Source organism: Scleropages formosus, chromosome 2, assembly GCF_900964775.1.
Source record: "Scleropages formosus chromosome 2, fSclFor1.1, whole genome shotgun sequence".
Lineage (NCBI taxonomy): Eukaryota > Metazoa > Chordata > Actinopteri > Osteoglossiformes > Osteoglossidae > Scleropages > Scleropages formosus.
This window is the reverse complement of record NC_041807.1, coordinates 2,564,852-2,584,330: the sequence shown is the minus strand read 5'-3', so window position 1 is coordinate 2,584,330 and position 19,479 is coordinate 2,564,852. Positions and strand designations below refer to the sequence as shown.

Below are 19,479 nucleotides of genomic sequence, written 5' to 3'. Positions count from 1 at the left end.
CGGTAACGCGCATCCCAGCGATGCTCCTCCGGAGGCGACGAGATCCTCTGCGTAGAGCCCCTGCCCGACATCTTCTTTCTATCCCCAGTGACCGACAGACAGATGAAAGAGGGGTATACGTCACGTTAGAGTGAAACGCTAGGAAAGACCTTCTTCAACACAGTTGGGGCGGGAGAATTAATTTTGGAAATCAAGGAAATTGAAATAAAACGGTGGACAACGGGCACCGGGGACTCACTCAAGCGATCCATGCATCCATCCATCGTGTTACTTCTTTCTCCCAAATCTGATGTTAAACACCCGAAGCATGGGGGGCACCAGGCACCGTTCCCGGAGGCACTGCCATACCGGGCCGATGCGTGGAGCGGCCGGAGCGAGCTCCGTGCCCGCCTCCCCATTCCAAAAATCGGTTTAATACGCGGTCCCCCGATGGGGGACGTATCAGATATTAAACTGATAAGAACAGGAACTACACTTTGATCTTAGCCAAAAGGCCGAGAAGCGATAACGTGAAAGGCGGTCCATCGGAGCGCCGCCCCCTCATGTGCCTGCGCTGTTGCCGCGGTTACGCGGCATCCCAGCGATGCTCCTCCGGGAGGCGACGAGATCCTCTGCGTAGACCCCCTGCCCGACATCTTCTTTCCTCCGCAGTGACCGACAGACAGATGAAAGAGGGGCGTATACGTCACGTTAGAGGTGAAACGCTAGGAGAAGACCTTCTTCAACACAGTTGGGGCTGGAGGATTAATTTTGGAAATCAAGGAAAATTGAAATAAAAAACGGTGGACAACGGGGCACCGGGGACTCACTCAAGCGATCCATGCATCCATCCATCGTGTTATTTCTTTCTCCCAAATCTGATGTTAAACACCGAAGCATGGGGGGCACCAGGCACCGTTCCCGGAGGCACTGCCATACCGGGCCGATGCGTGGAGCGGCCGGAGCGAGCTCCGTGCCCGCCTCCCCATTCCAAAAATCGGTTTAATACGCGGTCCCCCGATGGGGGACGTATCAGATATTAAACTGATAAGAACAGGAACTACACTTTGATCTTAGCCAAAAGGCCGAGAAGCGATAACGTGAAAGGCGGTCCATCGGAGCGCCGCCCCCTCATGTGCCTGCAGCTGTGCCGGTTACGCGGCATCCCAGCGATGCTCCTCCGGCACGGCGACGAGATCCTCTGCGTAGACCCCTGCCCGACATCTTCTTTCTTCCCCAGTGACCGACAGACAGATGAAAGAGGGGCGTATACGTCACGTTAGAGGTGAAACGCTAGGAGAAGACCTTCTTCAACACAGTTGGGGCGGGAGGATTAATTTTGGAAATCAAGGAAAATTGAAATAAAAAACGGTGGACAACGGGGCACCGGGGACTCACTCAAGCGATCCATGCATCCATCCATCCATCGTGTTATTTTTTTCTCCCAAATCTGATGTTAAACACCGAAGCAATGGGGGCACCAGGCACCGTTCCCGGAGACACTGCCATACCGGGCCGATGCGTGGAGCGGCCGGAGCGAGCTCCGTGCCCGCCTCCCCATTCCAAAAATCGGTTTAATACGCGGTCCCCCGATGGGGGACGTATCAGATATTAAACTGATAAGAACAGGAACTACACTTTGATCTTAGCCAAAAGGCCGAGAAGCGATAACGTGAAAGGCGGTCCATCGGAGCGCCGCCCCCTCATGTGCCTGCGCTGTTGCCGCGGTTACGCGGCATCCCAGCGATGCTCCTCCGGGAGGCGACGAGATCCTCTGCGTAGAGCCCCTGCCCGACATCTTCTTTCCTTCCGCAGTGACCGACAGACAGATGAAAGAGGGGCATATACGTCACGTTAGAGGTGAAACGCTAGGAGAAGACCTTCTTCAACACAGTTGGGGCGGGAGAATAAATTTTGGAAATCAAGGAAAATTGAAATAAAAAACGGTGGACAACGGGGCACCGGGGACTCACTCAAGCGATCCATGCATCCATCCATCCATCCATCGTGTTACTTTCTTTCTCCCAAATCTGATGTTAAACACCGAAGCATGGGGGGCACCAGGCACCGTTCCCGGAGGCACTGCCATACCGGGCCGATGCGTGGAGCGGCCGGAGCGAGCTCCGTGCCCGCCTCCCCATTCCAAAAATCGGTTTAATACGCGGTCCCCCGATGGGGGACGTATCAGATATTAAACTGATAAGAACAGGAACTACACTTTGATCTTAGCCAAAAGGCCGAGAAGCGATAACGTGAAAGGCGGTCCATCGGAGCGCCGCCCCCTCATGTGCCTGCACTGTCCGGTTACACGGCATCCCAGCGATGCCTCCTCCGGCAGCGCACGAGATCACTCTGCGTAGACCCCTGCCCGACATCTTCTTTCTTTCCCCAGTGACCGACAGACAGATGAAAGAGGGGCGTATACGTCACGTTAGAGGTGAAACGCTAGGAGAAGACCTTCTTCAACACAGTTGGGGCGGGAGGATTAATTTTGGAAATCAAGGAAAATTGAAATAAAAAACGGTGGACAACGGGGCACCGGGGACTCACTCAAGCGATCCATGCATCCATCCATCGTGTTATTTCTTTCTCCCAAATCTGATGTTAAACACCGAAGCATGGGGGGCACCAGGCACCGTTCCCGGAGGCACTGCCATACCGGGCCGATGCGTGGAGCGGCCGGAGCGAGCTCCGTGCCCGCCTCCCCATTCCAAAAATCGGTTTAATACGCGGTCCCCCGATGGGGGACGTATCAGATATTAAACTGATAAGAACAGGAACTACACTTTGATCTTAGCCAAAAGGCCGAGAAGCGATAACGTGAAAGGCGGTCCATCGGAGCGCCGCCCCCTCATGTGCCTGCGCTGTTGCCGCGGTAACGCGGCATCCCAGCGATGCTCCTCCGGGAGGCGACGAGATCCTCTGCGTAGAGCCCCTGCCCGACATCTTCTTTCTATCCCCAGTGACCGACAGACAGATGAAAGAGGGGCGTATACGTCACGTTAGAGGTGAAACGCTAGGAGAAGACCTTCTTCAACACAGTTGGGGCGGGAGAATTAATTTTGGAAATCAAGGAAAATTGAAATAAAAAACGGTGGACAACGGGGCACCGGGGACTCACTCAAGCGATCCATGCATCCATCCATCCATCCATCGTGTTATTTCTTTCTCCCAAATCTGATGTTAAACACCGAAGCATGGGGGGCACCAGGCACCGTTCCCGGAGGCACTGCCATACCGGGCCGATGCGTGGAGCGGCCGGAGCGAGCTCCGTGCCCGCCTCCCCATTCCAAAAATCGGTTTAATACGCGGTCCCCCGATGGGGGACGTATCAGATATTAAACTGATAAGAACAGGAACTACACTTTGATCTTAGCCAAAAGGCCGAGAAGCGATAACGTGAAAGGCGGTCCATCGGAGCGCCGCCCCCTCATGTGCCTGCGCTGTTGCCGCGGTTACGCGGCATCCCAGCGATGCTCCTCCGGGAGGCGACGAGATCCTCTGCGTAGACCCCCTGCCCGACATCTTCTTTCCTTCCGCAGTGACCGACAGACAGATGAAAGAGGGGCGTATACGTCACGTTAGAGGTGAAACGCTAGGAGAAGACCTTCTTCAACACAGTTGGGGCGGGAGGATTAATTTTGGAAATCAAGGAAAATTGAAATAAAAAACGGTGGACAACGGGGCACCGGGGACTCACTCAAGCGATCGATCGATCGTGTTATTTCTTTCTCCCAAATCTGATGTTAAACACCGAAGCATGGGGGGCACCAGGCACCGTTCCCGGAGACACTGCCATACCGGGCCGATGCGTGGAGCGGCCGGAGCGAGCTCCGTGCCCGCCTCCCCATTCCAAAAATCGGTTTAATACGCGGTCCCCCGATGGGGGACGTATCAGATATTAAACTGATAAGAACAGGAACTACACTTTGATCTTAGCCAAAAGGCCGAGAAGCGATAACGTGAAAGGCGGTCCATCGGAGCGCCGCCCCCTCATGTGCCTGCACTGTGCCGGTTTACACGGCATCCCAGCAAGGCCTCTCCGGCACGCAACGAGATCACTCTGCGTAGACCCCTGCCCGACATCTTCTTTCTTTCCCCAGTGACCGACAGACAGATGAAAGAGGGGCGTATACGTCACGTTAGAGGTGAAACGCTAGGAGAAGACCTTCTTCAACACAGTTGGGGCTGGAGGATTAATTTTGGAAATCAAGGAAAATTGAAATAAAAAACGGTGGACAACGGGGCACCGGGGACTCACTCAAGCGATCCATGCATCCATCCATCCATCGTGTTATTTCTTTCTCCCAAATCTGATGTTAAACACCGAAGCATGGGGGGCACCAGGCACCGTTCCCGGAGGCACTGCCATACCGGGCCGATGCGTGGAGCGGCCGGAGCGAGCTCCGTGCCCGCCTCCCCATTCCAAAAATCGGTTTAATACGCGGTCCCCCGATGGGGGACGTATCAGATATTAAACTGATAAGAACAGGAACTACACTTTGATCTTAGCCAAAAGGCCGAGAAGCGATAACGTGAAAGGCGGTCCATCGGAGCGCCGCCCCCTCATGTGCCTGCGCTGTTGCCGCGGTTACGCGGCATCCCAGCGATGCTCCTCCGGGAGGCGACGAGATCCTCTGCGTAGAGCCCCTGCCCGACATCTTCTTTCTATCCCCAGTGACCGACAGACAGATGAAAGAGGGGCGTATACGTCACGTTAGAGGTGAAACGCTAGGAGAAGACCTTCTTCAACACAGTTGGGGCGGGAGGATTAATTTTGGAAATCAAGGAAAATTGAAATAAAAAACGGTGGACAACGGGGCACCGGGGACTCACTCAAGCGATCCATGCATCCATCCATCCATCCATCGTGTTATTTCTTTCTCCCAAATCTGATGTTAAACACCGAAGCATGGGGGGCACCAGGCACCGTTCCCGGAGGCACTGCCATACCGGGCCGATGCGTGGAGCGGCCGGAGCGAGCTCCGTGCCCGCCTCCCCATTCCAAAAATCGGTTTAATACGCGGTCCCCCGATGGGGGACGTATCAGATATTAAACTGATAAGAACAGGAACTACACTTTGATCTTAGCCAAAAGGCCGAGAAGCGATAACGTGAAAGGCGGTCCATCGGAGCGCCGCCCCCTCATGTGCCTGCGCTGTTGCCGCGGTTACGCGGCATCCCAGCGATGCTCCTCCGGGAGGCGACGAGATCCTCTGCGTAGAGCCCCTGCCCGACATCTTCTTTCTATCCCCAGTGACCGACAGACAGATGAAAGAGGGGCGTATACGTCACGTTAGAGGTGAAACGCTAGGAGAAGACCTTCTTCAACACAGTTGGGGCGGGAGGATTAATTTTGGAAATCAAGGAAAATTGAAATAAAAAACGGTGGACAACGGGGCACCGGGGACTCACTCAAGCGATCCATGCATCCATCCATCCATCGTGTTATTTCTTTCTCCCAAATCTGATGTTAAACACCGAAGCATGGGGGGCACCAGGCACCGTTCCCGGAGGCACTGCCATACCGGGCCGATGCGTGGAGCGGCCGGAGCGAGCTCCGTGCCCGCCTCCCCATTCCAAAAATCGGTTTAATACGCGGTCCCCCGATGGGGGACGTATCAGATATTAAACTGATAAGAACAGGAACTACACTTTGATCTTAGCCAAAAGGCCGAGAAGCGATAACGTGAAAGGCGGTCCATCGGAGCGCCGCCCCCTCATGTGCCTGCACTGTCGGTTTACACGGCATCCCAGCAAGGCCTCTCCGGCACGCAACGAGATCACCTGCGTAGACCCCCTGCCCGACATCTTCTTTCTTTCCCCAGTGACCGACAGACAGATGAAAGAGGGGCGTATACGTCACGTTAGAGGTGAAACGCTAGGAGAAGACCTTCTTCAACACAGTTGGGGCGGGAGGATTAATTTTGGAAATCAAGGAAAATTGAAATAAAAAACGGTGGACAACGGGGCACCGGGGACTCACTCAAGCGATCCATGCATCCATCCATCGTGTTATTTCTTTCTCCCAAATCTGATGTTAAACACCGAAGCATGGGGGGCACCAGGCACCGTTCCCGGAGGCACTGCCATACCGGGCCGATGCGTGGAGCGGCCGGAGCGAGCTCCGTGCCCGCCTCCCCATTCCAAAAATCGGTTTAATACGCGGTCCCCCGATGGGGGACGTATCAGATATTAAACTGATAAGAACAGGAACTACACTTTGATCTTAGCCAAAAGGCCGAGAAGCGATAACGTGAAAGGCGGTCCATCGGAGCGCCGCCCCCTCATGTGCCTGCGCTGTTGCCGCGGTTACGCGGCATCCCAGCGATGCTCCTCCGGGAGGCGACGAGATCCTCTGCGTAGAGCCCCTGCCCGACATCTTCTTTCTATCCCCAGTGACCGACAGACAGATGAAAGAGGGGCGTATACGTCACGTTAGAGGTGAAACGCTAGGAGAAGACCTTCTTCAACACAGTTGGGGCGGGAGGATTAATTTTGGAAATCAAGGAAAATTGAAATAAAAAACGGTGGACAACGGGGCACCGGGGACTCACTCAAGCGATCCATGCATCCATCCATCCATCGTGTTATTTCTTTCTCCCAAATCTGATGTTAAACACCGAAGCATGGGGGGCACCAGGCACCGTTCCCGGAGACACTGCCATACCGGGCCGATGCGTGGAGCGGCCGGAGCGAGCTCCGTGCCCGCCTCCCCATTCCAAAAATCGGTTTAATACGCGGTCCCCCGATGGGGGACGTATCAGATATTAAACTGATAAGAACAGGAACTACACTTTGATCTTAGCCAAAAGGCCGAGAAGCGATAACGTGAAAGGCGGTCCATCGGAGCGCCGCCCCCTCATGTGCCTGCGCTGTTGCCGCGGTTACGCGGCATCCCAGCGATGCTCCTCCGGGAGGCGACGAGATCCTCTGCGTAGACCCCTGCCCGACATCTTCTTTCTATCCCCAGTGACCGACAGACAGATGAAAGAGGGGCGTATACGTCACGTTAGAGGTGAAACGCTAGGAGAAGACCTTCTTCAACACAGTTGGGGCGGGAGAATTAATTTTGGAAATCAAGGAAAATTGAAATAAAAACGGTGGACAACGGGGCACCGGGGACTCACTCAAGCGATCCATGCATCCATCCATCCATGCATCCATCGTGTTATTTCTTTCTCCCAAATCTGATGTTAAACACCGAAGCATGGGGGGCACCAGGCACCGTTCCCGGAGGCACTGCCATACCGGGCCGATGCGTGGAGCGGCCGGAGCGAGCTCCGTGCCCGCCTCCCCATTCCAAAAATCGGTTTAATACGCGGTCCCCCGATGGGGGACGTATCAGATATTAAACTGATAAGAACAGGAACTACACTTTGATCTTAGCCAAAAGGCCGAGAAGCGATAACGTGAAAGGCGGTCCATCGGAGCGCCGCCCCCTCATGTGCCTGCGCTGTTGCCGCGGTTACGCGGCATCCCAGCGATGCTCCTCCGGGAGGCGACGAGATCCTCTGCGTAGACCCCCTGCCCGACATCTTCTTTCTATCCCCAGTGACCGACAGACAGATGAAAGAGGGGCGTATACGTCACGTTAGAGGTGAAACGCTAGGAGAAGACCTTCTTCAACACAGTTGGGGCGGGAGAATTAATTTTGGAAATCAAGGAAAATTGAAATAAAAAACGGTGGACAACGGGGCACCGGGGACTCACTCAAGCGATCCATGCATCCATCCATCGTGTTATTTCTTTCTCCCAAATCTGATGTTAAACACCGAAGCATGGGGGGCACCAGGCACCGTTCCCGGAGACACTGCCATACCGGGCCGATGCGTGGAGCGGCCGGAGCGAGCTCCGTGCCCGCCTCCCCATTCCAAAAATCGGTTTAATACGCGGTCCCCCGATGGGGGACGTATCAGATATTAAACTGATAAGAACAGGAACTACACTTTGATCTTAGCCAAAAGGCCGAGAAGCGATAACGTGAAAGGCGGTCCATCGGAGCGCCGCCCCCTCATGTGCCTGCGCTGTTGCCGCGGTTACGCGGCATCCCAGCGATGCTCCTCCGGGAGGCGACGAGATCCTCTGCGTAGAGCCCCTGCCCGACATCTTCTTTCCTTCCGCAGTGACCGACAGACAGATGAAAGAGGGGCGTATACGTCACGTTAGAGGTGAAACGCTAGGAGAAGACCTTCTTCAACACAGTTGGGGCGGGAGAATAAATTTTGGAAATCAAGGAAAATTGAAATAAAAACCGGTGGACAACGGGGCACCGGGGACTCACTCAAGCGATCCATGTATCCATCCATCCATCCATCGTGTTATTTCTTTCTCCCAAATCTGATGTTAAACACCGAAGCATGGGGGGCACCAGGCACCGTTCCCGGAGGCACTGCCATACCGGGCCGATGCGTGGAGCGGCCGGAGCGAGCTCCGTGCCCGCCTCCCCATTCCAAAAATCGGTTTAATACGCGGTCCCCCGATGGGGGACGTATCAGATATTAAACTGATAAGAACAGGAACTACACTTTGATCTTAGCCAAAAGGCCGAGAAGCGATAACGTGAAAGGCGGTCCATCGGAGCGCCGCCCCCTCATGTGCCTGCGCTGTTGCCGCGGTTACGCGGCATCCCAGCGATGCTCCTCCGGGAGGCGACGAGATCCTCTGCGTAGAGCCCCTGCCCGACATCTTCTTTCTATCCCCAGTGACCGACAGACAGATGAAAGAGGGGCGTATACGTCACGTTAGAGGTGAAACGCTAGGAGAAGACCTTCTTCAACACAGTTGGGGCGGGAGAATTAATTTTGGAAATCAAGGAAAATTGAAATAAAAAACGGTGGACAACGGGGCACCGGGGACTCACTCAAGCGATCCATGCATCCATCCATCCATCGTGTTACTTCTTTCTCCCAAATCTGATGTTAAACACCGAAGCATGGGGGGCACCAGGCACCGTTCCCGGAGGCACTGCCATACCGGGCCGATGCGTGGAGCGGCCGGAGCGAGCTCCGTGCCCGCCTCCCCATTCCAAAAATCGGTTTAATACGCGGTCCCCCGATGGGGGACGTATCAGATATTAAACTGATAAGAACAGGAACTACACTTTGATCTTAGCCAAAAGGCCGAGAAGCGATAACGTGAAAGGCGGTCCATCGGAGCGCCGCCCCCTCATGTGCCTGCGCTGTTGCCGCGGTTACGCGGCATCCCAGCGATGCTCCTCCGGGAGGCGACGAGATCCTCTGCGTAGAGCCCCTGCCCGACATCTTCTTTCTATCCCCAGTGACCGACAGACAGATGAAAGAGGGGCGTATACGTCACGTTAGAGGTGAAACGCTAGGAGAAGACCTTCTTCAACACAGTTGGGGCGGGAGGATTAATTTTGGAAATCAAGGAAAATTGAAATAAAAAACGGTGGACAACGGGGCACCGGGGACTCACTCAAGCGATCCATGCATCCATCCATCCATCGTGTTATTTCTTTCTCCCAAATCTGATGTTAAACACCGAAGCATGGGGGGCACCAGGCACCGTTCCCGGAGACACTGCCATACCGGGCCGATGCGTGGAGCGGCCGGAGCGAGCTCCGTGCCCGCCTCCCCATTCCAAAAATCGGTTTAATACGCGGTCCCCCGATGGGGGACGTATCAGATATTAAACTGATAAGAACAGGAACTACACTTTGATCTTAGCCAAAAGGCCGAGAAGCGATAACGTGAAAGGCGGTCCATCGGAGCGCCGCCCCCTCATGTGCCTGCGCTGTTGCCGCGGTTACGCGGCATCCCAGCGATGCTCCTCCGGGAGGCGACGAGATCCTCTGCGTAGACCCCTGCCCGACATCTTCTTTCTATCCGCAGTGACCGACAGACAGATGAAAGAGGGGCGTATACGTCACGTTAGAGGTGAAACGCTAGGAGAAGACCTTCTTCAACACAGTTGGGGCGGGAGGATTAATTTTGGAAATCAAGGAAAATTGAAATAAAAAACGGTGGACAACGGGGCACCGGGGACTCACTCAAGCGATCCATGCATCCATCCATCCATCGTGTTATTTCTTTCTCCCAAATCTGATGTTAAACACCGAAGCATGGGGGGCACCAGGCACCGTTCCCGGAGACACTGCCATACCGGGCCGATGCGTGGAGCGGCCGGAGCGAGCTCCGTGCCCGCCTCCCCATTCCAAAAATCGGTTTAATACGCGGTCCCCCGATGGGGGACGTATCAGATATTAAACTGATAAGAACAGGAACTACACTTTGATCTTAGCCAAAAGGCCGAGAAGCGATAACGTGAAAGGCGGTCCATCGGAGCGCCGCCCCCTCATGTGCCTGCGCTGTTGCCGCGGTTACGCGGCATCCCAGCGATGCTCCTCCGGGAGGCGACGAGATCCTCTGCGTAGACCCCCTGCCCGACATCTTCTTTCTTTCCCCAGTGACCGACAGACAGATGAAAGAGGGGCGTATACGTCACGTTAGAGGTGAAACGCTAGGAGAAGACCTTCTTCAACACAGTTGGGGCGGGAGGATTAATTTTGGAAATCAAGGAAAATTGAAATAAAAAACGGTGGACAACGGGGCACCGGGGACTCACTCAAGCGATCCATGCATCCATCCATCCATCGTGTTATTTCTTTCTCCCAAATCTGATGTTAAACACCGAAGCATGGGGGGCACCAGGCACCGTTCCCGGAGGACACTGCCATACCGGGCCGATGCGTGGAGCGGCCGGAGCGAGCTCCGTGCCCGCCTCCCCATTCCAAAAATCGGTTTAATACGCGGTCCCCCGATGGGGGACGTATCAGATATTAAACTGATAAGAACAGGAACTACACTTTGATCTTAGCCAAAAGGCCGAGAAGCGATAACGTGAAAGGCGGTCCATCGGAGCGCCGCCCCCTCATGTGCCTGCGCTGTTGCCGCGGTTACGCGGCATCCCAGCGATGCTCCTCCGGGAGGCGACGAGATCCTCTGCGTAGAGCCCCTGCCCGACATCTTCTTTCTATCCCCAGTGACCGACAGACAGATGAAAGAGGGGCGTATACGTCACGTTAGAGGTGAAACGCTAGGAGAAGACCTTCTTCAACACAGTTGGGGCGGGAGGATTAATTTTGGAAATCAAGGAAAATTGAAATAAAAAACGGTGGACAACGGGGCACCGGGGACTCACTCAAGCGATCCATGCATCCATGCATCCATCGTGTTATTTCTTTCTCCCAAATCTGATGTTAAACACCGAAGCATGGGGGGCACCAGGCACCGTTCCCGGAGACACTGCCATACCGGGCCGATGCGTGGAGCGGCCGGAGCGAGCTCCGTGCCCGCCTCCCCATTCCAAAAATCGGTTTAATACGCGGTCCCCCGATGGGGGACGTATCAGATATTAAACTGATAAGAACAGGAACTACACTTTGATCTTAGCCAAAAGGCCGAGAAGCGATAACGTGAAAGGCGGTCCATCGGAGCGCCGCCCCCTCATGTGCCTGCGCTGTTGCCGCGGTTACGCGGCATCCCAGCGATGCTCCTCCGCGAGGCGACGAGATCCTCTGCGTAGAACCCCTGCCCGACATCTTCTTTCTTTCCCCAGTGACCGACAGACAGATGAAAGAGGGGCGTATACGTCACGTTAGAGGTGAAACGCTAGGAGAAGACCTTCTTCAACACAGTTGGGGCGGGAGGATTAATTTTGGAAATCAAGGAAAATTGAAATAATAAACGGTGGATAACAGGGCACCGGGGACTCACTCAAGCGATCCATGCATCCATCCATCCATCCATCGTGTTACTTCTTTCTCCCAAATCTGATGTTAAACACCGAAGCATGGGGGGCACCAGGCACCGTTCCCGGAGGCACTGCCATACCGGGCCGATGCGTGGAGCGGCCGGAGCGAGCTCCGTGCCCGCCTCCCCATTCCAAAAATCGGTTTAATACGCGGTCCCCCGATGGGGGACGTATCAGATATTAAACTGATAAGAACAGGAACTACACTTTGATCTTAGCCAAAAGGCCGAGAAGCGATAACGTGAAAGGCGGTCCATCGGAGCGCCGCCCCCTCATGTGCCTGCACTGTCGGTTTACACGGCATCCCAGCAAGGCCTCTCCGGCACGCAACGAGATCACCTGCGTAGACCCCCTGCCCGACATCTTCTTTCTTTCCCCAGTGACCGACAGACAGATGAAAGAGGGGCGTATACGTCACGTTAGAGGTGAAACGCTAGGAGAAGACCTTCTTCAACACAGTTGGGGCGGGAGGATTAATTTTGGAAATCAAGGAAAATTGAAATAAAAAACGGTGGACAACGGGGCACCGGGGACTCACTCAAGCGATCCATGCATCCATCCATCCATCGTGTTATTTCTTTCTCCCAAATCTGATGTTAAACACCGAAGCATGGGGGGCACCAGGCACCGTTCCCGGAGGCACTGCCATACCGGGCCGATGCGTGGAGCGGCCGGAGCGAGCTCCGTGCCCGCCTCCCCATTCCAAAAATCGGTTTAATACGCGGTCCCCCGATGGGGGACGTATCAGATATTAAACTGATAAGAACAGGAACTACACTTTGATCTTAGCCAAAAGGCCGAGAAGCGATAACGTGAAAGGCGGTCCATCGGAGCGCCGCCCCCTCATGTGCCTGCGCTGTTGCCGCGGTTACGCGGCATCCCAGCGATGCTCCTCCGGGAGGCGACGAGATCCTCTGCGTAGAGCCCCTGCCCGACATCTTCTTTCTATCCCCAGTGACCGACAGACAGATGAAAGAGGGGCGTATACGTCACGTTAGAGGTGAAACGCTAGGAGAAGACCTTCTTCAACACAGTTGGGGCGGGAGGATTAATTTTGGAAATCAAGGAAAATTGAAATAAAAAACGGTGGACAACGGGGCACCGGGGACTCACTCAAGCGATCCATGCATCCATCCATCCATCCATCGTGTTACTTCTTTCTCCCAAATCTGATGTTAAACACCGAAGCATGGGGGGCACCAGGCACCGTTCCCGGAGGCACTGCCATACCGGGCCGATGCGTGGAGCGGCCGGAGCGAGCTCCGTGCCCGCCTCCCCATTCCAAAAATCGGTTTAATACGCGGTCCCCCGATGGGGGACGTATCAGATATTAAACTGATAAGAACAGGAACTACACTTTGATCTTAGCCAAAAGGCCGAGAAGCGATAACGTGAAAGGCGGTCCATCGGAGCGCCGCCCCCTCATGTGCCTGCACTGTCGGTTTACACGGCATCCCAGCAAGGCCTCTCCGGCACGCAACGAGATCACCTGCGTAGACCCCCTGCCCGACATCTTCTTTCTTTCCCCAGTGACCGACAGACAGATGAAAGTGGGGCGTATACGTCACGTTAGAGGTGAAACGCTAGGAGAAGACCTTCTTCAACACAGTTGGGGCGGGAGGATTAATTTTGGAAATCAAGGAAAATTGAAATAAAAAACGGTGGACAACGGGGCACCGGGGACTCACTCAAGCGATCCATGCATCCATTGTGTTATTTCTTTCTCCCAAATCTGATGTTAAACACCGAAGCATGGGGGGCACCAGGCACCGTTCCCGGAGGCACTGCCATACCGGGCCGATGCGTGGAGCGGCCGGAGCGAGCTCCGTGCCCGCCTCCCCATTCCAAAAATCGGTTTAATACGCGGTCCCCCGATGGGGGACGTATCAGATATTAAACTGATAAGAACAGGAACTACACTTTGATCTTAGCCAAAAGGCCGAGAAGCGATAACGTGAAAGGCGGTCCATCGGAGCGCCGCCCCCTCATGTGCCTGCGCTGTTGCCGCGGTTACGCGGCATCCCAGCGATGCTCCTCCGGGAGGCGACGAGATCCTCTGCGTAGACCCCCTGCCCGACGTCTTCTTTCTATCCCCAGTGACCGACAGACAGATGAAAGAGGGGCGTATACGTCACATTAGAGGTGAAACGCTAGGAGAAGACCTTCTTCAACACAGTTGGGGCGGGAGGAATTAATTTTGGAAATCAAGGAAAATTGAAATAAAAACGGTGGACAACGGGGCACCGGGGACTCACTCAAGCGATCCATGCATCCATCCATCCATCGTGTTATTTCTTTCTCCCAAATCTGATGTTAAACACCGAAGCATGGGGGGCACCAGGCACCGTTCCCGGAGGCACTGCCATACCGGGCCGATGCGTGGAGCGGCCGGAGCGAGCTCCGTGCCCGCCTCCCCATTCCAAAAATCGGTTTAATACGCGGTCCCCCGATGGGGGACGTATCAGATATTAAACTGATAAGAACAGGAACTACACTTTGATCTTAGCCAAAAGGCCGAGAAGCGATAACGTGAAAGGCGGTCCATCGGAGCGCCGCCCCCTCATGTGCCTGCGCTGTTGCCGCGGTTACGCGGCATCCCAGCGATGCTCCTCCGGGAGGCGACGAGATCCTCTGCGTAGACCCCCTGCCCGACGTCTTCTTTCTATCCCCAGTGACCGACAGACAGATGAAAGAGGGGCGTATACGTCACATTAGAGGTGAAACGCTAGGAGAAGACCTTCTTCAACACAGTTGGGGCGGGAGAATTAATTTTGGAAATCAAGGAAAATTGAAATAAAAAACGGTGGACAACGGGGCACCGGGGACTCACTCAAGCGATCCATGCATCCATTGTGTTATTTCTTTCTCCCAAATCTGATGTTAAACACCGAAGCATGGGGGGCACCAGGCACCGTTCCCGGAGGCACTGCCATACCGGGCCGATGCGTGGAGCGGCCGGAGCGAGCTCCGTGCCCGCCTCCCCATTCCAAAAATCGGTTTAATACGCGGTCCCCCGATGGGGGACGTATCAGATATTAAACTGATAAGAACAGGAACTACACTTTGATCTTAGCCAAAAGGCCGAGAAGCGATAACGTGAAAGGCGGTCCATCGGAGCGCCGCCCCCTCATGTGCCTGCACTGTCGGTTTACACGGCATCCCAGCAAGGCCTCTCGGGCACGCAACGAGATCACCTGCGTAGACCCCTGCCCGACATCTTCTTTCTTTCCCCAGTGACCGACAGACAGATGAAAGTGGGGCGTATACGTCACGTTAGAGGTGAAACGCTAGGAGAAGACCTTCTTCAACACAGTTGGGGCGGGAGGATTAATTTTGGAAATCAAGGAAAATTGAAATAAAAAACGGTGGACAACGGGGCACCGGGGACTCACTCAAGCGATCCATGCATCCATTGTGTTATTTCTTTCTCCCAAATCTGATGTTAAACACCGAAGCATGGGGGGCACCAGGCACCGTTCCCGGAGACACTGCCATACCGGGCCGATGCGTGGAGCGGCCGGAGCGAGCTCCGTGCCCGCCTCCCCATTCCAAAAATCGGTTTAATACGCGGTCCCCCGATGGGGGACGTATCAGATATTAAACTGATAAGAACAGGAACTACACTTTGATCTTAGCCAAAAGGCCGAGAAGCGATAACGTGAAAGGCGGTCCATCGGAGCGCCGCCCCCTCATGTGCCTGCGCTGTTGCCGCGGTTACGCGGCATCCCAGCGATGCTCCTCCGGGAGGCGACGAGATCCTCTGCGTAGAGCCCCTGCCCGACATCTTCTTTCTATCCCCAGTGACCGACAGACAGATGAAAGAGGGGCGTATACGTCACGTTAGAGGTGAAACGCTAGGAGAAGACCTTCTTCAACACAGTTGGGGCGGGAGAATTAATTTTGGAAATCAAGGAAAATTGAAATAAAAACCGGTGGACAACGGGGCACCGGGGACTCACTCAAGCGATCCATGTATCCATCCATCCATCCATCGTGTTACTTCTTTCTCCCAAATCTGATATTAAACATCGAAGCATGGGGGGCACCAGGCACCGTTCCCGGAGGCACTGCCATACCGGGCCGATGCGTGGAGCGGCCGGAGCGAGCTCCGTGCCCGCCTCCCCATTCCAAAAATCGGTTTAATACGCGGTCCCCCGATGGGGGACGTATCGGATATTAAACTGATAAGAACAGGAACTACACTTTGATCTTAGCCAAAAGGCCGAGAAGCGATAACGTGAAAGGCGGTCCATCGGAGCGCCGCCCCCTCATGTGCCTGCACTGTGCCGGTTTACACGGCATCCCAGCAGATGCCTCTCCGGCACGCAACGAGATCACTCTGCGTAGACCCCCTGCCCGACATCTTCTTTCTTTCCCCAGTGACCGACAGACAGATGAAAGAGGGGCGTATACGTCACGTTAGAGGTGAAACGCTAGGAGAAGACCTTCTTCAACACAGTTGGGGCGGGAGGATTAATTTTGGAAATCAAGAAAAATTGAAATAAAAAACGGTGGACAACGGGGCATCGGGGACTCACTCAAGCGATCCATGCATCCATTGTGTTATTTCTTTCTCCCAAATCTGATGTTAAACACCGAAGCATGGGGGGCACCAGGCACCGTTCCCGGAGACACTGCCATACCGGGCCGATGCGTGGAGCGGCCGGAGCGAGCTCCGTGCCCGCCTCCCCATTCCAAAAATCGGTTTAATACGCGGTCCCCCGATGGGGGACGTATCAGATATTAAACTGATAAGAACAGGAACTACACTTTGATCTTAGCCAAAAGGCCGAGAAGCGATAACGTGAAAGGCGGTCCATCGGAGCGCCGCCCCCTCATGTGCCTGCAGCTGTGCCGGTTTACGCGGCATCCCAGCGATGCCTCTCCGGCACGGCGACGAGATCCTCTGCGTAGACCCCTGCCCGACATCTTCTTTCTTCCCCAGTGACCGACAGACAGATGAAAGAGGGGCGTATACGTCACGTTAGAGGTGAAACGCTAGGAGAAGACCTTCTTCAACACAGTTGGGGCGGGAGGATTAATTTTGGAAATCAAGGAAAATTGAAATAAAAAACGGTGGACAACGGGGCACCGGGGACTCACTCAAGCGATCCATGCATCCATCCATCCATCCATCGTGTTATTTCTTTCTCCCAAATCTGATGTTAAACACCGAAGCATGGGGGGCACCAGGCACCGTTCCCGGAGGCACTGCCATACCGGGCCGATGCGTGGAGCGGCCGGAGCGAGCTCCGTGCCCGCCTCCCCATTCCAAAAATCGGTTTAATACGCGGTCCCCCGATGGGGGACGTATCAGATATTAAACTGATAAGAACAGGAACTACACTTTGATCTTAGCCAAAAGGCCGAGAAGCGATAACGTGAAAGGCGGTCCATCGGAGCGCCGCCCCCTCATGTGCCTGCACTGTCGGTTTACACGGCATCCCAGCAAGGCCTCTCCGGCACGCAACGAGATCACCTGCGTAGACCCCCTGCCCGACATCTTCTTTCTTTCCCCAGTGACCGACAGACAGATGAAAGAGGGGCGTATACGTCACGTTAGAGGTGAAACGCTAGGAGAAGACCTTCTTCAACACAGTTGGGGCGGGAGGATTAATTTTGGAAATCAAGGAAAATTGAAATAAAAAACGGTGGACAACGGGGCACCGGGGACTCACTCAAGCGATCCATGCATCCATCCATCCATCCATCGTGTTATTTCTTTCTCCCAAATCTGATGTTAAACACCGAAGCATGGGGGGCACCAGGCACCGTTCCCGGAGGCACTGCCATACCGGGCCGATGCGTGGAGCGGCCGGAGCGAGCTCCGTGCCCGCCTCCCCATTCCAAAAATCGGTTTAATACGCGGTCCCCCGATGGGGGACGTATCAGATATTAAACTGATAAGAACAGGAACTACACTTTGATCTTAGCCAAAAGGCCGAGAAGCGATAACGTGAAAGGCGGTCCATCGGAGCGCCGCCCCCTCATGTGCCTGCACTGTCGGTTTACACGGCATCCCAGCGATGCTCCTCCGGGAGGCGACGAGATCCTCTGCGTAGACCCCCTGCCCGACATCTTCTTTCTATCCCCAGTGACCGACAGACAGATGAAAGAGGGGCGTATACGTCACGTTAGAGGTGAAACGCTAGGAGAAGACCTTCTTCAACACAGTTGGGGCGGGAGGATTAATTTTGGAAATCAAGGAAAATTGAAATAAAAACCGGTGGACAACGGGGCACCGGGGACTCACTCAAGCGATCCATGCATCCATCCATCCATCCATCGTGTTATTTCTTTCTCCCAAATCTGATGTTAAACACCGAAGCATGGGGGGCACCAGGCACCGTTCCCGGAGGCACTGCCATACCGGGCCGATGCGTGGAGCGGCCGGAGCGAGCTCCGTGCCCGCCTCCCCATTCCAAAAATCGGTTTAATACGCGGTCCCCCGATGGGGGACGTATCAGATATTAAACTGATAAGAACAGGAACTACACTTTGATCTTAGCCAAAAGGCCGAGAAGCGATAACGTGAAAGGCGGTCCATCGGAGCGCCGCCCCCTCATGTGCCTGCGCAATTGCCGGCGATGGTCGGTGATCTACCTTTCGAAGGCCGAGGGAGGGATGGATTTGTCTGATATTCCTCTTGTTCTGTATTGTCTCCTCGTCTCCCAGTCATGTATTCAACTGGCAGCTCCGATTGAACATCCCCAGCCCTCCTTTGTCCATCTTTTATTGGCCCTTCTGATCTGCCAGGTGGTGAAGTCCTGGTCTTACACCGTGCCTCATGCCGAGACACGGCCCTTCCATTTCAGTCACTTTCTAAAGTCGAGTAAGACCAGGCAGAGGTAGAGACCCTCCTTAAGCACATGAGGCCTTTGTCGAAAGTATAAGAACTCCAGTTTTTCTGGGGCTTGAGGAGGGCACTTGGGCCAGGATTCACCCAAAGAGGCTCGTCCACCATCTGCAAGATTCGAAGTAGCGTTGCCTACACCACAAGTTGCCGCTCGAAGTCATCCTGCCCAGGCACAAATTCACCAGCCACCCACTCTGCTCACGACTTCAGTGTGGCGAGAGCGAGACTCTCGCACATTCCTTTTGGGACTGCAGGCAGGTGTGGGAGGTCTGCTGTTTGGTGACTTGCCTGTGCAGGAAGATCGATCCGCACATGGTTTTGACCTACGGCAAAGTCTTGAGGGGATGGGACCCTGGCATTCAGAAGGCAGCAGCCACCCACATGTGGCTGATGATTAGCTTGGCTAAACAATGCTTTGGATCGCAAGAACCCAGCTGGTCCAGACAGGGGTAGACTTGGGCATCCAGGGTGTATCATAAAATCCCTGCTGACCTAACGTTTAGGATGAAGAAAGCTGTCACTCAATGAGGTTACTCAGAAGCCAAAGAGAGGTGGAAGGGCCTTTTCTGGCTGTGACCTCACAGCCTTGTTGCAGATCCTCCATCCTGGGGTAAGTAACACACGTCGTTTCGCACTTATATAACACCGTAACCCCTATTTTTGGTGAATCTAAGTGCTGTGTTTTGTGGTGTGTTATGTGTTTTATGTTAGGTGTAGGGTTTCTAATTTTTTTATGGCACGTTTCATTTAATTGCACTATTTTAATAATTCATAGCACTTCTTGCACTTTTAAGTAGTCACCTTTAAAAGACTACGCGTGTGGTGTGTTTGTACTAATTATTTATTAATTTTTTCTTATTTATTATTTT

General features: G+C 54.4%; 32 non-coding genes across 32 annotated transcripts; all 32 read right to left on the bottom strand.

The window, feature by feature from the left end:
- Window positions 1-314: 314 nt before the first annotated feature.
- On the bottom strand, window positions 315-506 carry LOC114909964 (U2 spliceosomal RNA). The gene has a single exon (XR_003797514.1). It is a non-coding gene; the product is annotated as a U2 spliceosomal RNA (small nuclear RNA).
- A 378-nt stretch (window positions 507-884) lies between these two features.
- LOC114909963 (U2 spliceosomal RNA) lies at window positions 885-1,076 on the bottom strand. The gene has a single exon (XR_003797513.1). It is a non-coding gene; the product is annotated as a U2 spliceosomal RNA (small nuclear RNA).
- Window positions 1,077-1,456: 380 nt separating this feature from the next.
- LOC114909899 (U2 spliceosomal RNA) lies at window positions 1,457-1,648 on the bottom strand. Its single transcript, XR_003797453.1, has one exon. It is a non-coding gene; the product is annotated as a U2 spliceosomal RNA (small nuclear RNA).
- Window positions 1,649-2,036: 388 nt separating this feature from the next.
- LOC114909962 (U2 spliceosomal RNA) lies at window positions 2,037-2,228 on the bottom strand. The gene has a single exon (XR_003797512.1). It is a non-coding gene; the product is annotated as a U2 spliceosomal RNA (small nuclear RNA).
- A 376-nt stretch (window positions 2,229-2,604) lies between these two features.
- Window positions 2,605-2,796, bottom strand: LOC114909961 (U2 spliceosomal RNA). The gene has a single exon (XR_003797511.1). It is a non-coding gene; the product is annotated as a U2 spliceosomal RNA (small nuclear RNA).
- A 387-nt stretch (window positions 2,797-3,183) lies between these two features.
- LOC114909960 (U2 spliceosomal RNA) lies at window positions 3,184-3,375 on the bottom strand. The gene has a single exon (XR_003797510.1). It is a non-coding gene; the product is annotated as a U2 spliceosomal RNA (small nuclear RNA).
- Window positions 3,376-3,746: 371 nt separating this feature from the next.
- LOC114909898 (U2 spliceosomal RNA) lies at window positions 3,747-3,938 on the bottom strand. The gene has a single exon (XR_003797452.1). It is a non-coding gene; the product is annotated as a U2 spliceosomal RNA (small nuclear RNA).
- A 381-nt stretch (window positions 3,939-4,319) lies between these two features.
- Window positions 4,320-4,511, bottom strand: LOC114909959 (U2 spliceosomal RNA). The gene has a single exon (XR_003797509.1). It is a non-coding gene; the product is annotated as a U2 spliceosomal RNA (small nuclear RNA).
- Window positions 4,512-4,898: 387 nt separating this feature from the next.
- Window positions 4,899-5,090, bottom strand: LOC114909958 (U2 spliceosomal RNA). The gene has a single exon (XR_003797508.1). It is a non-coding gene; the product is annotated as a U2 spliceosomal RNA (small nuclear RNA).
- Window positions 5,091-5,473: 383 nt separating this feature from the next.
- LOC114909957 (U2 spliceosomal RNA) lies at window positions 5,474-5,665 on the bottom strand. The gene has a single exon (XR_003797507.1). It is a non-coding gene; the product is annotated as a U2 spliceosomal RNA (small nuclear RNA).
- A 375-nt stretch (window positions 5,666-6,040) lies between these two features.
- On the bottom strand, window positions 6,041-6,232 carry LOC114909956 (U2 spliceosomal RNA). The gene has a single exon (XR_003797506.1). It is a non-coding gene; the product is annotated as a U2 spliceosomal RNA (small nuclear RNA).
- Window positions 6,233-6,615: 383 nt separating this feature from the next.
- Window positions 6,616-6,807, bottom strand: LOC114909897 (U2 spliceosomal RNA). The gene has a single exon (XR_003797451.1). It is a non-coding gene; the product is annotated as a U2 spliceosomal RNA (small nuclear RNA).
- A 389-nt stretch (window positions 6,808-7,196) lies between these two features.
- LOC114909955 (U2 spliceosomal RNA) lies at window positions 7,197-7,388 on the bottom strand. Its single transcript, XR_003797505.1, has one exon. It is a non-coding gene; the product is annotated as a U2 spliceosomal RNA (small nuclear RNA).
- Window positions 7,389-7,767: 379 nt separating this feature from the next.
- On the bottom strand, window positions 7,768-7,959 carry LOC114909896 (U2 spliceosomal RNA). Its single transcript, XR_003797450.1, has one exon. It is a non-coding gene; the product is annotated as a U2 spliceosomal RNA (small nuclear RNA).
- Window positions 7,960-8,346: 387 nt separating this feature from the next.
- Window positions 8,347-8,538, bottom strand: LOC114909954 (U2 spliceosomal RNA). The gene has a single exon (XR_003797504.1). It is a non-coding gene; the product is annotated as a U2 spliceosomal RNA (small nuclear RNA).
- A 383-nt stretch (window positions 8,539-8,921) lies between these two features.
- LOC114909953 (U2 spliceosomal RNA) lies at window positions 8,922-9,113 on the bottom strand. The gene has a single exon (XR_003797503.1). It is a non-coding gene; the product is annotated as a U2 spliceosomal RNA (small nuclear RNA).
- Window positions 9,114-9,496: 383 nt separating this feature from the next.
- Window positions 9,497-9,688, bottom strand: LOC114909895 (U2 spliceosomal RNA). The gene has a single exon (XR_003797449.1). It is a non-coding gene; the product is annotated as a U2 spliceosomal RNA (small nuclear RNA).
- A 382-nt stretch (window positions 9,689-10,070) lies between these two features.
- Window positions 10,071-10,262, bottom strand: LOC114909894 (U2 spliceosomal RNA). The gene has a single exon (XR_003797448.1). It is a non-coding gene; the product is annotated as a U2 spliceosomal RNA (small nuclear RNA).
- Window positions 10,263-10,645: 383 nt separating this feature from the next.
- Window positions 10,646-10,838, bottom strand: LOC114909910 (U2 spliceosomal RNA). The gene has a single exon (XR_003797464.1). It is a non-coding gene; the product is annotated as a U2 spliceosomal RNA (small nuclear RNA).
- Window positions 10,839-11,221: 383 nt separating this feature from the next.
- LOC114909893 (U2 spliceosomal RNA) lies at window positions 11,222-11,413 on the bottom strand. Its single transcript, XR_003797447.1, has one exon. It is a non-coding gene; the product is annotated as a U2 spliceosomal RNA (small nuclear RNA).
- A 387-nt stretch (window positions 11,414-11,800) lies between these two features.
- Window positions 11,801-11,992, bottom strand: LOC114909952 (U2 spliceosomal RNA). The gene has a single exon (XR_003797502.1). It is a non-coding gene; the product is annotated as a U2 spliceosomal RNA (small nuclear RNA).
- Window positions 11,993-12,371: 379 nt separating this feature from the next.
- Window positions 12,372-12,563, bottom strand: LOC114909951 (U2 spliceosomal RNA). Its single transcript, XR_003797501.1, has one exon. It is a non-coding gene; the product is annotated as a U2 spliceosomal RNA (small nuclear RNA).
- Window positions 12,564-12,950: 387 nt separating this feature from the next.
- On the bottom strand, window positions 12,951-13,142 carry LOC114909950 (U2 spliceosomal RNA). Its single transcript, XR_003797500.1, has one exon. It is a non-coding gene; the product is annotated as a U2 spliceosomal RNA (small nuclear RNA).
- Window positions 13,143-13,513: 371 nt separating this feature from the next.
- Window positions 13,514-13,705, bottom strand: LOC114909949 (U2 spliceosomal RNA). The gene has a single exon (XR_003797499.1). It is a non-coding gene; the product is annotated as a U2 spliceosomal RNA (small nuclear RNA).
- A 383-nt stretch (window positions 13,706-14,088) lies between these two features.
- Window positions 14,089-14,280, bottom strand: LOC114909948 (U2 spliceosomal RNA). Its single transcript, XR_003797498.1, has one exon. It is a non-coding gene; the product is annotated as a U2 spliceosomal RNA (small nuclear RNA).
- A 375-nt stretch (window positions 14,281-14,655) lies between these two features.
- LOC114909946 (U2 spliceosomal RNA) lies at window positions 14,656-14,847 on the bottom strand. Its single transcript, XR_003797497.1, has one exon. It is a non-coding gene; the product is annotated as a U2 spliceosomal RNA (small nuclear RNA).
- Window positions 14,848-15,217: 370 nt separating this feature from the next.
- LOC114909892 (U2 spliceosomal RNA) lies at window positions 15,218-15,409 on the bottom strand. Its single transcript, XR_003797446.1, has one exon. It is a non-coding gene; the product is annotated as a U2 spliceosomal RNA (small nuclear RNA).
- Window positions 15,410-15,796: 387 nt separating this feature from the next.
- LOC114909911 (U2 spliceosomal RNA) lies at window positions 15,797-15,988 on the bottom strand. The gene has a single exon (XR_003797465.1). It is a non-coding gene; the product is annotated as a U2 spliceosomal RNA (small nuclear RNA).
- Window positions 15,989-16,363: 375 nt separating this feature from the next.
- Window positions 16,364-16,555, bottom strand: LOC114909891 (U2 spliceosomal RNA). The gene has a single exon (XR_003797445.1). It is a non-coding gene; the product is annotated as a U2 spliceosomal RNA (small nuclear RNA).
- A 385-nt stretch (window positions 16,556-16,940) lies between these two features.
- On the bottom strand, window positions 16,941-17,132 carry LOC114909945 (U2 spliceosomal RNA). Its single transcript, XR_003797496.1, has one exon. It is a non-coding gene; the product is annotated as a U2 spliceosomal RNA (small nuclear RNA).
- Window positions 17,133-17,515: 383 nt separating this feature from the next.
- Window positions 17,516-17,707, bottom strand: LOC114909944 (U2 spliceosomal RNA). Its single transcript, XR_003797495.1, has one exon. It is a non-coding gene; the product is annotated as a U2 spliceosomal RNA (small nuclear RNA).
- Window positions 17,708-18,090: 383 nt separating this feature from the next.
- On the bottom strand, window positions 18,091-18,282 carry LOC114909943 (U2 spliceosomal RNA). Its single transcript, XR_003797494.1, has one exon. It is a non-coding gene; the product is annotated as a U2 spliceosomal RNA (small nuclear RNA).
- Window positions 18,283-19,479: the final 1,197 nt, after the last annotated feature.